The 12,329-nt window shown below is 33.3% G+C and overlaps 1 protein-coding gene across 6 annotated transcripts in view; it reads right to left on the bottom strand.

The window, feature by feature from the left end:
* The window catches only part of LOC113498917 (putative polypeptide N-acetylgalactosaminyltransferase 9), a 93,028-nt gene that overhangs the window by 20,867 nt on the left and 59,832 nt on the right, over positions 1-12,329 (bottom strand). For 5 of the 6 annotated variants that reach the window (XM_026879172.1, XM_026879177.1, XM_026879178.1 and 2 more), the window contains exon 3: positions 6,469-6,498. The exons of the other annotated variant lie outside the window; for it this stretch is intronic. The gene's annotated coding sequence lies outside the window, so the exon portion shown is untranslated. The remainder of the gene's footprint in view (positions 1-6,468; positions 6,499-12,329) is intronic. 6 annotated transcript variants of the gene reach the window in all.

Raw genomic sequence — 12,329 nt, 5'->3', positions numbered from 1 at the left:
CTTTTTTCAGGAGTAAGCGCATTCAGACAAATATGCGTGATTTATAATTTAAATAATCTAATTAATACACGGGGTATTAATTAGTCATTCGCATGCCAAACATAATTATGTGTTTTAAATCTAAGCAAATATTTTTTTTATTTGACTTTTTTTCTGCTTTTATAATTCACTGGCGAGTAAATCATGATAACAAATAATTTTTTGTGTCACTGATCTTTAAAACCTAGCTTTTATTTTGCATGTTGTATTAAGTATTGCACCAAAATGGAAAATTGTTACACTAGTAGTTGCTTTTACAAATTAGACAGTCTGCATAAAATGCATTTACTAAATAACATACACTTTTAGCTCATAAACATATTTGTTCCGCTTTACCTAATAATATAATACTCGTGTTTAGAACCGACTCGCGAAATATTCTGGCAGACTTTGTAACATAAGCGTTGAAATAGACGTTGAATATAACAATTAGGGCACTAATACTATACATCTATTTAACACAAACAAAACTGTGACAGTATATTCCCTTAGGGTACCATTTTTCATTTAGTTAAGCGTCCGCTATATGTGTCATGTTGGATTTGAAATTTCATTTGCGATGAAATATTAAAACTTGTATAAAAGATAAAAAACAAGTTCAAATGTTACACGAATCGTTAACGTTTTTAATAAATAAAAACATTATTCTACAAAAGATTTTTAAATTAAGTTTACATATGTAGGTAATTATGATGTCATGTTGTCGGGCTCATTGCCTATGCGCGCCGTTCTAACCTATTTGCCTCAATTAACTAAGACACTTTAAACGGCATTGTAAGTACGTTACACAGTGTACGTTTTTCTTTCATCCTTTTACACATCTTTTAAAACAAAAATACGTTTATTACCTCGTTATCCGTCTAACAAGTAAACAAGCAATAATCACTTTGTTAAAATTCAAGAGAACACACATATGTAAATAAAGGTGATTGCACACCGCCTTATCTGTATGAGCATCATTCAACAATGTGTACAATTTCTTTGTCGCAAATGACGCGGTGCGGTTCGACGGTTTAATGTGACCACAACTTAACCGCAACGAATTGCCACCAGCGCAGGGTTGGCAGCAGCTTAATTGAGCTGTATTGCACCAGCGATACAGGGCTGCCTCTAAATAGCGCAGTTAAACGTTTAACAGGGACACTTTATTCCGGGTTTTTCGTTGCTAATAGCGTTCTAGTATAAAACTTTAAAATAAAATTCAGTGTGCTGGGAAATTGAACGTGTTTAGCGGACAGCTTTTCTCGCTTGGACACCGATAGACTTTTAACGTAACAGTATAATGAAATGCAAACTATTTACTTCGCTGTTTACGTTTTGGTATAATTAAATGATTTTTAAATGAGCTAGCGAAATCATTTTATGTCTGCTATCGTCTTCTTAAACGTTTTATGGCAAAGAGAACTTCCTATTTACGAAAAAAAAGTCGGTACATTCATAATAATATAGCAAAATGCATTCCCGCATTTTGCTATAGGAATGTAACACCAAAAAACGGCAGAAGAATCAAAATCAAACAGACAATCTATAAACTCTAAGCTATAAACCTCCCAAATAAAAGGAAACATCATCAATATGAACGTTTCGAAAATCCCTCGCTAAAACTGGAGCACTTATTAAAAAATACACAACGGTAATAAAATATGCTATTCATGAAAGCGGTCACATGACACGTGGATAAAATAGAATGGGGTGAATAAGCCGCACAAGTCGCGGTGGCGGCCGCAAAAATTTATACCCCTCGTTTAATATTTTACACTGCAACGATGAGATACCCGACCTTCAGGCGTTAGGCAAGATAAACAGTTTTCCAAGATGATATTTTTCTTGCTAAAATGTATATCTATGCGTTTTTGGTTAAATCGATTATGGAAGATGGTTTTGCTGTCGAATTTATTAAGATAAGGGAATCATTGTCAGGAAAATATACAAGTCCATACAACAGTATGAATACACAGTACAGTATCTTGCATATATGAAGAATTTTGTAAAATGAATGTACCTGCATACAGATTTTGTATTTGTTTTGGCCAAGATTTTAACAGATAACGAAACTTTCTCTTCCATTGTTTGAAGACTCGTGACAGGCCGAAGATTTTACTTTCTTGAATATTTTTATAAAAAAAAAAAGTTTCCAAAAATTAAATGGCTTTTAATTCTATTGTTTTGTAGAACTCCTTAACTGTGAGACTTTTTACTGTAACCATAAATAATTGTGGAAGTTCGTCTAGAAAGAATTTCAGTTTAAGTCTTAACGACAACAAATCCAAAATACATGCCTTTACTTATAACTCATCGATTTAATCTCTTTTCATTACACACGTAACTACTTGAATGGTACGTCAATTAAACCTTTAAGCCTTTTCATATTTTATAATAATACCATTGTTGGATTCGATACGTCGCTAACACGGCACTATAACAGTAATACTTGTTATTATAAATCTAAGTTTCTATAACTATTGTTAAATTTAAATTCAAATAAATAAATGACTATACAATTGTCTTGGAGATATAACAATGGCATTTAAACAGCTGCAGATCTTTGTTTTAGAAGACTTCCTGCTACTATTGAAATTCGAAGCACCCATCCAGTGTCGTGATGTGAGGCAGTCGTGACGCACGCACCCGATCGTTCGGTGTTCGCCTGCCAAGGTCACGGATCGTCTGCACACGAGGCCACTTCCTCAGACTTGGTGCATTTGCATTTATATATACAAACGTGTTACTTAACTGGAGATCTGAGAGATAATCTTAAAGATTTTAGTTGCAAAATATTGTTTGAGTGTATTTAAAAAAAGATCTGATCTCAATACTTATTAACGAGGGATTGCCGAAATACCAGGTACAAAGAATTTTGCCAGTCGAATACGAAGCAATGCAAATCTCGTGGTTATTTCATTAACCGAATAAGTTTCCCGCTATTGCTCATGAGTCTCTAAGGAACTTGGAAATTAGTTGGCACAATCCGGCACTGCAGTCACCATCATAGCCACCTAAGTCCATTAATTCGTCCATTTATCAAATGAAACAAAAGCTACTTCGATATAGAATATTTAGTTCATTATAAGTACAAAATTTTAGTAAAATTACACAATTTTTTTTTAAAGTGTTGACCGATCCCAATATCACCGGTAGCATATTAATAAACATTAATCATAATTAACTTCTAAATGCTTATATTTTAAGTTGTTGACGTACAACAGACCATAATTTCCTAAGTCGTGACTAAAGGCGTGAAGGTTATTCCATTACTTTTTTATTGGATGAGTCATTCGTAATTACACGATTAGAATATAAAGTTTCAAATGAATACTTGAACATTTAAAAGCCTTGGGATCGTCAAATCTTGTTGGTCTACGGAGACGTAAAGTTACTTAACTAAATTGAATTTGTCAGAGCAATACGAGAACTTGACGATGATAATTTATGTATATTTCGGTTATATGGTTAGACGTAAATTATTGTCATTACCGCTTTACACGGTCATAGAATTTTAAGTCTAAATTGTAATGAATTGTAACTGTGTTACAAAAGAGTAATAAATAAACTGCTTATCACGTACTTAGCGAAAAGTTTAAATTAAAAGTAGTGAGATGCTTTTCAGGAGTACTTAACTGCGAGTTATAAGTTTAAAGCGAAAAATTATTCAAAAAGTTTGAATTTAGTGCACCTTTATAATTTCACTACCGGGTACCTTAAAATCTAGTGGAAAAACGTTAAGCGATGTGACTGTGTTGCCCCAAATGGCACTACTGTGCTTAAAACCATCTCTGCAGAGCAAGAACAAAGTATATCTTTAGTCTGAGCTTCAAATAATACTACCCAGAAGACAGATTATATCACATTACAAAACTAGTTCAAGCTACTTTAAAAATAAAAACAGTTAAGAGCAAGTGCCTGCACATTATGGGTTCCGTTTTATGTGGAGGAAAGTCTAAACAAGTGGTAAAATAACTGCGAAAAATGTAAAATGTATTTTTAGTTGAATTTAGGACTAAAAATCTAGGTTTACCTCTTTGTTCTGAAGAACCATGATTAATGATACATTGAAAAGTTTAAAAAAAATAAAATGGATATAGTTATTAGTCTGGCTGATATAACACATTTAAACGCTCCCAACGCAATGCATCTTTGACCACAAAAAGCACTAAAGCGTTTGATATGCACGACCCTCGTCAAACCGCAGTTAATAACATCTCATGATTAACGAAGGAATTAAATCCTTGGAGGAATACCTAAAACTTTGTATCTTAGCACATAGTAATAATGATAAATCACAATACCATAACGTTTGTATCAAGTTAAATGTTCATACTTTATAGTTACATGACCGGCACTGTGAATAGTACCCCAGGGACCCATATTTGGACCAGAACGACAATATCACAGGTTTTGTACAAAAACAAGCAATAAATATCGCTTGTCCGTAGCCAATGACGGTTTTATATTCATTGCGGATGTGATTAAACGATTCGTGACATGAAGTTTGGCTTTCATAAATAAAAGCCGAAATTATTACAATCACATTTAAAGCTTTACTGCCAGATGTTCGTTTGAGTGTTTTATATTTTTTTGTTATTAATAAAACAATACATTTTGCTTAAAATTATTATCTATCAGTTCCTGTCCGGAAAAAGACAATCACTATACTTAGTTATCAATTATTTATCTCTGCTCTTGCATTTGAATGTTGACGCTTCCCTTGTGGGAACCCGTTGCACCAAAACAGTAAGTGTTAAGTCACAGAGCAATGTACATCGCAATCAGTTCAGTAGAGCAAGCTAGCCACAAACGGTCCCAGTGCAAACCGTTGCAGTAACTACTGTCGGTTGCTATCGTTCGCAACGCGATTAGCAGTTAAACGCGTCTGTACTAGCGGTGCTTTCAACATGTACAACTTTTATGGCACTACTCTATCATGATCTTCCATTTCGTTTTAGCTTCAAAAGATGAAAGTTCTTTAATATCTGGTCACGTAACACATTAAGAATCATCAGAATCGGTTAGACGGCCTTGAGGCAATTTTATAGATTGCTCCTGTATTATACAGTTTGATGACAGCGAATCGAATTTTGATTTCATATTTTATCGTAATTTTGTTCCGCGGATTATGTTGCACATACTTGCATGACGTGCAATAAATAAGGCATATTTAAAATTAATAACGAAGAAGACATTAAATTGGTTTGAGTATTTTCTAATCCAATAATCAGACATTAGTTCAAGTAAATTGAAGACAAATTTTGTTCATGATAAATGATACATTTTCGAGCTTATCAATGTTTCAATCGCAAAGTAATAGAACAGTCGGTACGTAATGGAATAAACATCGACATCCTGCAGGGGTCAATAAACTTTCCTTTTATTGTACACGTGATTTTGGTAGGTAGAGTGTGTATTATTGAATGTGTACCTTTTGGAACGTGTTTATGTAACAATAGTTATTTCAGCTACGAAAAAATAGGTATTATAATATGAAGTAAATGACGACATCTTAAGTTCCAGTAAGTTGTTGCTATTTGAATTCAAACAAAAATATGAAAATTATAGAGTCGAATAATTCGAGTATAAAATAAAAGACAAAAGAAGAAAATTATGCACCGATAATAAATTTGAAAAGAAAAACCTACTTGAGTAGGTATTGTCTGCTAAATGTCAATATTGAATAAATTACTTTTAAGAAACAACATAAATACAATAATCCGTTGTTTGTAACCTTTAAATGTGTTTTGGAACGTTAATCGACACCCATAAAAGGAAATGTCACGTCAATCATTCAATTTAACGACATCAATTACACATTTATTTTACATAATTTTATACATTGCTTGCAACTAAAAAAAAATTGTTTAATGATGTTAATAGTACTTAGGTTGTTCTATCTCCCTGCAGAAAAGCAAATTTACTTTAATATTTCCTAAATGCATATGTTTGTGAAATAAAATAAGTACGTCTAAAAGAAACGGAAACAGTATGAAAATAAATGGCAACTCAAAACTGATTGACATTTCAATACTTTGGCATTAGAATTTCACCGTAATCCTTCACACAATGCAATATTAATACCCAACCTTTGCAAGGGTTAGACCAAAACGCGACCTTCATAAAAACGTCGAAAATCCACATTACTCATTCGGTACGACAGATATGGGTAAGTAATCGAAAATCTTGGATACATTATTGGATAGTTCCATTAAATTTATCAGCAATCCAATCGAAGGGTCACTATTACTGGCAATAACATACCTAGTAATGATTGTAGGCCTTTCAGACCCGTCCCTCTCGAATAGGAGTTCGGCGTCGGGTCAATTGATTAAATCCGTAGCCGATCTGAATTCACTCACAATGACTGAATTAATGAAGATAGGGATAATACGAGCTGACGCACTGGTTGAAAAGAGATGAGAGTTTGAAATTGAAACTCACCGTAATTAGAGCTAAGCTGTCCCTCCAAATCTGTGAAACAAAAAATGAAATGATATTACAACAAAATTAAAAAAAAAAAACACCGACAGAAAAAATAGTAGGCAATTCATATAAGTACTTGAAAAATCAGTCTACGCAAATATTGTCGAAGAGATCTTAATAGAACGGTTAATTTAACTCAAGAGCACAATAGATGGACTTAACCCAAGCTTGGTAAGCCCCAAAAATCATAGAGCACTTGAAGAACGATCTCAATGGGCTCTTGACGAACACAACTCGTTTTAGAGTCATACCTAGTCATTGGGCCGGAGATCGGGCGGGTCTCGAGAGTCCTCGCCATCCCTCGTTACGGTAGGCCCATTAGACCAGGGGCGCAAACCGCGCCACGATTTTAGTTTCCGACCCAACGCGCCCCGAAGCACTTATATCCGCATATATCCGCCTATATCCGCCCCTTAATAAGGGAGTCGGCGCCTAATTGACTTAACATTGGATTAATAACGGTTTAGGGCTGAAATATGTTTACCGATGAATATTATTCTGGTTCGGTTTGAGATTGGCAGGACTTTTTACTTTTAACTAATTTGGTTTATAGGGTTTGCTTATACGAGAATTTACCATGAAAAGCTCGAGATAAGTACACTACGTCTGCCATATTATAGCAAAATTTTACTTTTTTTAGTTTTCTACATAAAAAAGTATATTCCATTCCGGTAAGTCCAACGAAACCATAAATGGTTTCACCCAAACCTGTGTTTAAACTAATCCTTTGGATGTAACAAACTTTTGCGCAAACTCTGAGCGTTCCACACTTAGTTTTTAATTGATCGCTAGTCATTGAATAGTGGAACAAGTTTGCAAAGGCTAAGGACACGTCGTCGGCGGGACTGTAATAAAAGGTTTTCGAGATCCACCTGAAGTAAAAAGCGATCGTTAAAGTGTTCTCCGTAACTTGTCTCTGTAGGACTTTTTGTTTTTATACAATTCTTTTCAAAATCATTTTCTTTGTTACTTAAAGCATCTTGACCATGAGCTGATACAGCAACTTTTATACTAATAGATGCTCTAGATTATCTAAGGATGTATTCAATTACCAGATGTTTATAAATAGACACACTTTTAGGGGGAATTCCAATTTACTCGAATGGAAAATAAGTTCATCATTCACGTTCGGTTCAAAAGGAAATATTTAACGAGAAGAGTATGCGATGAGGAAATTCATAGCTATCGTGTTCAACCAAAAAACATGTTATTATCGATAAAATAATTTTATATATCTCTCATAAAATGTTCGTGTTTGATTTTGTAATGCTACTTTCCTCTTACATGTTACATGATGTCGATTTAACTTCACAATGTTTTCTGTTTACGCAATGTGTCACTTTTGGCACTTGACACATTAGTCAGTTTATGACGGTCTCGCTAATAATAACATTAAACCGTTCTAGTCGATGTGAAACGTGATTTTCGATACCGTTATTCGGTACTGTTTGCTTTCGAACCTTATACTTCTTAATATGTGGGTGTACATCGTAACAGTAATGGTTCTCTTTTTATTTTTTTCCATCCTTTCATGTAAATTGCAACTCTAGTCATAAAACGTGCTTAAATTAGTTATTAAAACATGCAACAACATGTTATTAAATTTGATTAGGTATTCAATTTTGTAAAAAAAACATTTTTGAGTTCCAAAATTCGTGCATTTCGCATTTCAAAAAGATTTCGCAATACTTTACCAAAAACCTTTCAGTCTACTAGTGTTAAATTAGATTTAAAAGCTAATTTAGGTAATCAGACATCCTAAATTGAATTTATTTTCAATCGCCGAAACTATTTACCATGTTAAATGGAAAAGCCGATTCTCTTTCGAATTTAAAAGCTTTTAGAAAACCAAAGAAGTTAAGAAAACTTAAGGTTCCCATGAGAAATCAGTATAACCGCTAGCTCAAAAGCAATCAGCTTGTAACATCGGTACAATTTCTTTGTACCTACTTGTACAGTCAGCAACAGAAGTTAGTTCTCACAATCCACTTTTTAAATGGGACAAGTCCACCATTATTTCATAATTATCCTGTAAACCAGGATCAACAAAGATGACAAACTAATACCTGCAACTTGCACTTAAGCTCGGTGTGTACTAGGAAAACTATTGCCTGTATACGAACCCGCTCCATAATACATCATAAAAGCAGTAAAAAAGAGAAATAAATATTTTTATAACAACAAAAACATACAACACAGTCTTGATCAGTGAACAAAACTTGATGATTTTTTATGGAACGCAACCGATATCTATTTCATGTTTACAAAAATGAAATCAACAAAATCGGTTCATCCATTCTAAAGTTCAGAGGTAACAATCATAAAAAAATCCGACGAATTGGGAATCTAAGTAATAAAGTGTTACTATTTTGCAGTGACTAGGTTTCAAGCTAATTTCGTTACCATATGACATAAGACATAGACTTCATTTCTGTTGCTGACCGTACCTACTTCAGTTCTGTAAAATGAGAGGTATTTTGTATTCTATCCTGAATATTGAACTTGTTTGCTACTATAACAAGCGAGTGTATTTTTCACGTTCATATTTATCCTTAACAGGATACCTTGAGTCTGATAGGTATTAAACACTCAAAACAGATATTACCAACGTTTTTTAGCTGAATAGGTACGTTTTAATTTATTCTAGATTTTATACTAGATTTTTGAGTTTAGAAGAGGAGAGTGAGAACAAAACCTATTTGCACTTAATTTAGTCACTTGAAATGTAGGTATGTTTTAAATAGTTTTTCTTTCGTAAATAAATATTTTTTATGCAATAATAGGCTGTCTAAAATTGTTTTGTATCCTTAATAAGTTCAATGTCAGTAAATAATAATAAATAAAATACAAACCTTCTTACAGCTGTTTAATCATTGGAGTAAGGGCATTTCATAAAGATCAAGCTTATTTTCTTTTTAATGTTAAAACTTCATACAATTAGGAACAAATTGGTATGTTTAACAAACTCCCAGACGTAAAGGGGTTTCAATGTCGCAATGTACTTGACTAAGAACACACACTGAACAGTAAATGCATTAAACCTGAAACATCTCATGTTGTTTTACTAAATTAAGAACAAAATTAATTGTACAGTTAAGTGGTACGATTAAAATTAGATAATGAGGACGTAGAATCAAATTAAATAAAAGAGAACTTTCGTTAAAGCAGTAAAACGATTCGGAGAATTTGCAAAATCTATCATCTAACATGGCACTTTAAATTTTTTGATCAACGAAAGGAAAATTTTAATGGAGACCTTGAATTGACTGAAATTAAATGATTATTATTTATCATATTTAAGTAGAAGGAAACAATTTAAATAGATAACAATACCTAATGTAATTAATTTACAACTTTATTCAATTAACTTTTGGGTATATTTTTACTTAACGTAAATTTCAAGCCTTACAACATTCAACATTTTCTAAGACAATTTGGTTTAGGTGTCATAACCGTAATTTTCTAAGCAAAAGTTTTTAAAATTACGCTTATTATGCGCGCGGCAGACATAATGTTTTAAGTTTGTCATTACCTTCTTCATAATTATTACTTATAACTTACTTATTAAAGCTCGTACACCGTATAGCAGTAACAATAATTAATTTTCTCATTGAAACAAGCCAGACGTTAGTCTGTTGATGTGTTATATGATTTTAAATAAACATGAGCTACCTCTGCCACACTTTTGGTCTAGTTAATTAGCTGTCTAGCGTATCTTACGAAAATGGCATTTATCCAGCATTGTTTATCACCAACAAACTTAGTATTCCAAAGCCAATTGCAATCACAGCGTCTGCCAACATTGTCTTCACCGGCAAAATTCTTACGAATACATATAAACCTTAATAGTACCTCAACGACACGTTTTTGCGGATCTCATATAACCTACCCGGGCCTTCCTTTTGATATTGCGATGTAACAAAGTTCAATCCCCCTGTTTTTATCGTTATTGACATTGAGAACTCTCAATTTGATAAGGGATGAAATGGAGACGTGCCAAAATAGGGAAACTTAGAAACGAAAGACAATTATACAAAGAAAAAACGAAATTACGGCAAAGTATCTCCGTGTCAGTAAACAGCTTCACAAACATTCAAACCACACAAGGAGCAAATATTTGTTCATAGCACAAACATTGGTTCCAATTGGCTTGTTTATGCCAAACAGAGATCAATCCCGAACATGTCGTGCAGCAGTAGTTGCCGTGTAAACTATATCGACTATCCATGCAATCGAAACTATCGAACAATCGTCAATACAATAGTATTCGATAAACTAACGTGGCCACACGACATCAAAACTAATTGAAGTCGACTTCCCTCGAACTATCCCCTCTCCCCCTTGTTCCCAGTTACTCGTAACATCCCGTTAATATTTAGGTCATACCGATACACACGTCGGTACGGAGACGTGTTTTAAAATGAAATAAAAGAGAGATTCATTTGCGCTCCAATTCCCAAAAACTATAACGTAGTGGGTAATATTTCTAGGTGGTTTTAATGAGAGAAATTTAATTACTTACTATAGTAATTCTTATGTTTCTACTCTGACACGGATTAAATTAAGTTATTGAGGTGGGTAACTACTACATCTAACTGTTATTTTATGGTTATTAATAGTATGTAAATCCTCAATTCTTAACTAATATTATAAGAACCCGTCAAGTACAGGTCGGACTTGCGACACCAAAAAAATCGGTACAGTGAAATATTATTTTTTTATCTCATCCTTTCAAATTGATGATCGTAACAAGCGTTGCTAAACTTCAATCTCAATATAAAGTTTAATTTACACTGATTTATTTCATTTTCGATGGTCAAGCTAGTCTTATTTTAAAACTAGGTATAACTTGTATAAGTTACGCGTTTGCATTCACTTTATTTAAGTGTGATAATGAATTTTATTTTCACGATTTTTATGCCCAAGAAAATGTTAGTCAACTCTTCATCTTTCACTTTTAGCATCACAGTTAGAAAGTCTAGTACTTGTATCGTATTACACGATGAGAAAGTATGTATGTAATCAAGTCGTAATAGCTAATGCTGTTTCAAAACGGGATTTACTACAGCTAGCTTATATCCTAGTGACCCTGGTCACTGGTGTAGTTTGATTAGTTTTTTTTTCTTATATCTTGTACTCAGATATCATAGGGTTCATCATCATCATCATTATCATTAGCCCGTCTCAGACCACCACACCACTAAGTTTGATCTTCAGCTCTCCTCCCTAACTGTTTAATTTTTCCATTAATTAATGTTAGTTCTGCAAAGGTTATACCAATATTTACACAAACAAAATAAACGTAAACTTTAATACATTAAAAAGCGTTCTTGTCAATAAGAGCAACAAATTAAATGAAACATATAAAAGGAAGAAAAATAAACCACTTGACTCCCCGTCTAATATAATATGATTTATGCTGAAAAAATCTCAGCGGGTATCATTACCATAATGAGAAATTTCTTCAATGGCAACACTCATTTATCGCTTTGAGAAATATTAGATAGGATGACGGCAGCACTGCCACTGGTGAGAAATGAGTGGTCTTTGAACGCATTTTTCCAAGAAAGCAGGCGAGGATAATGAAATAGACGAATAATAAATAAAAAAATGAGTTCATTATGAAGGGAAAATACGAGGACGGGTAATGACTTATGAGCGTTGTTAAAATTGAATGGGAATTCTTTTGGCGCGAATATGAATTGTTATTGGGTTTTGAGAAAAAGTACTGGAAAAATTATCTCATCAAGTACAACAATTTGGACAATCAATAAACTAAATGTTTTAAGAATCCCGTAGAGACGCTTACTAGTAAAGCG

Source organism: Trichoplusia ni, chromosome 11, assembly GCF_003590095.1.
Source record: "Trichoplusia ni isolate ovarian cell line Hi5 chromosome 11, tn1, whole genome shotgun sequence".
Classification (NCBI taxonomy): Eukaryota; Metazoa; Arthropoda; class Insecta; order Lepidoptera; family Noctuidae; genus Trichoplusia; species Trichoplusia ni.
The sequence above is the reverse complement of the archived record's forward strand: the minus strand, read 5'-3'. Positions and strand labels throughout refer to the sequence as shown.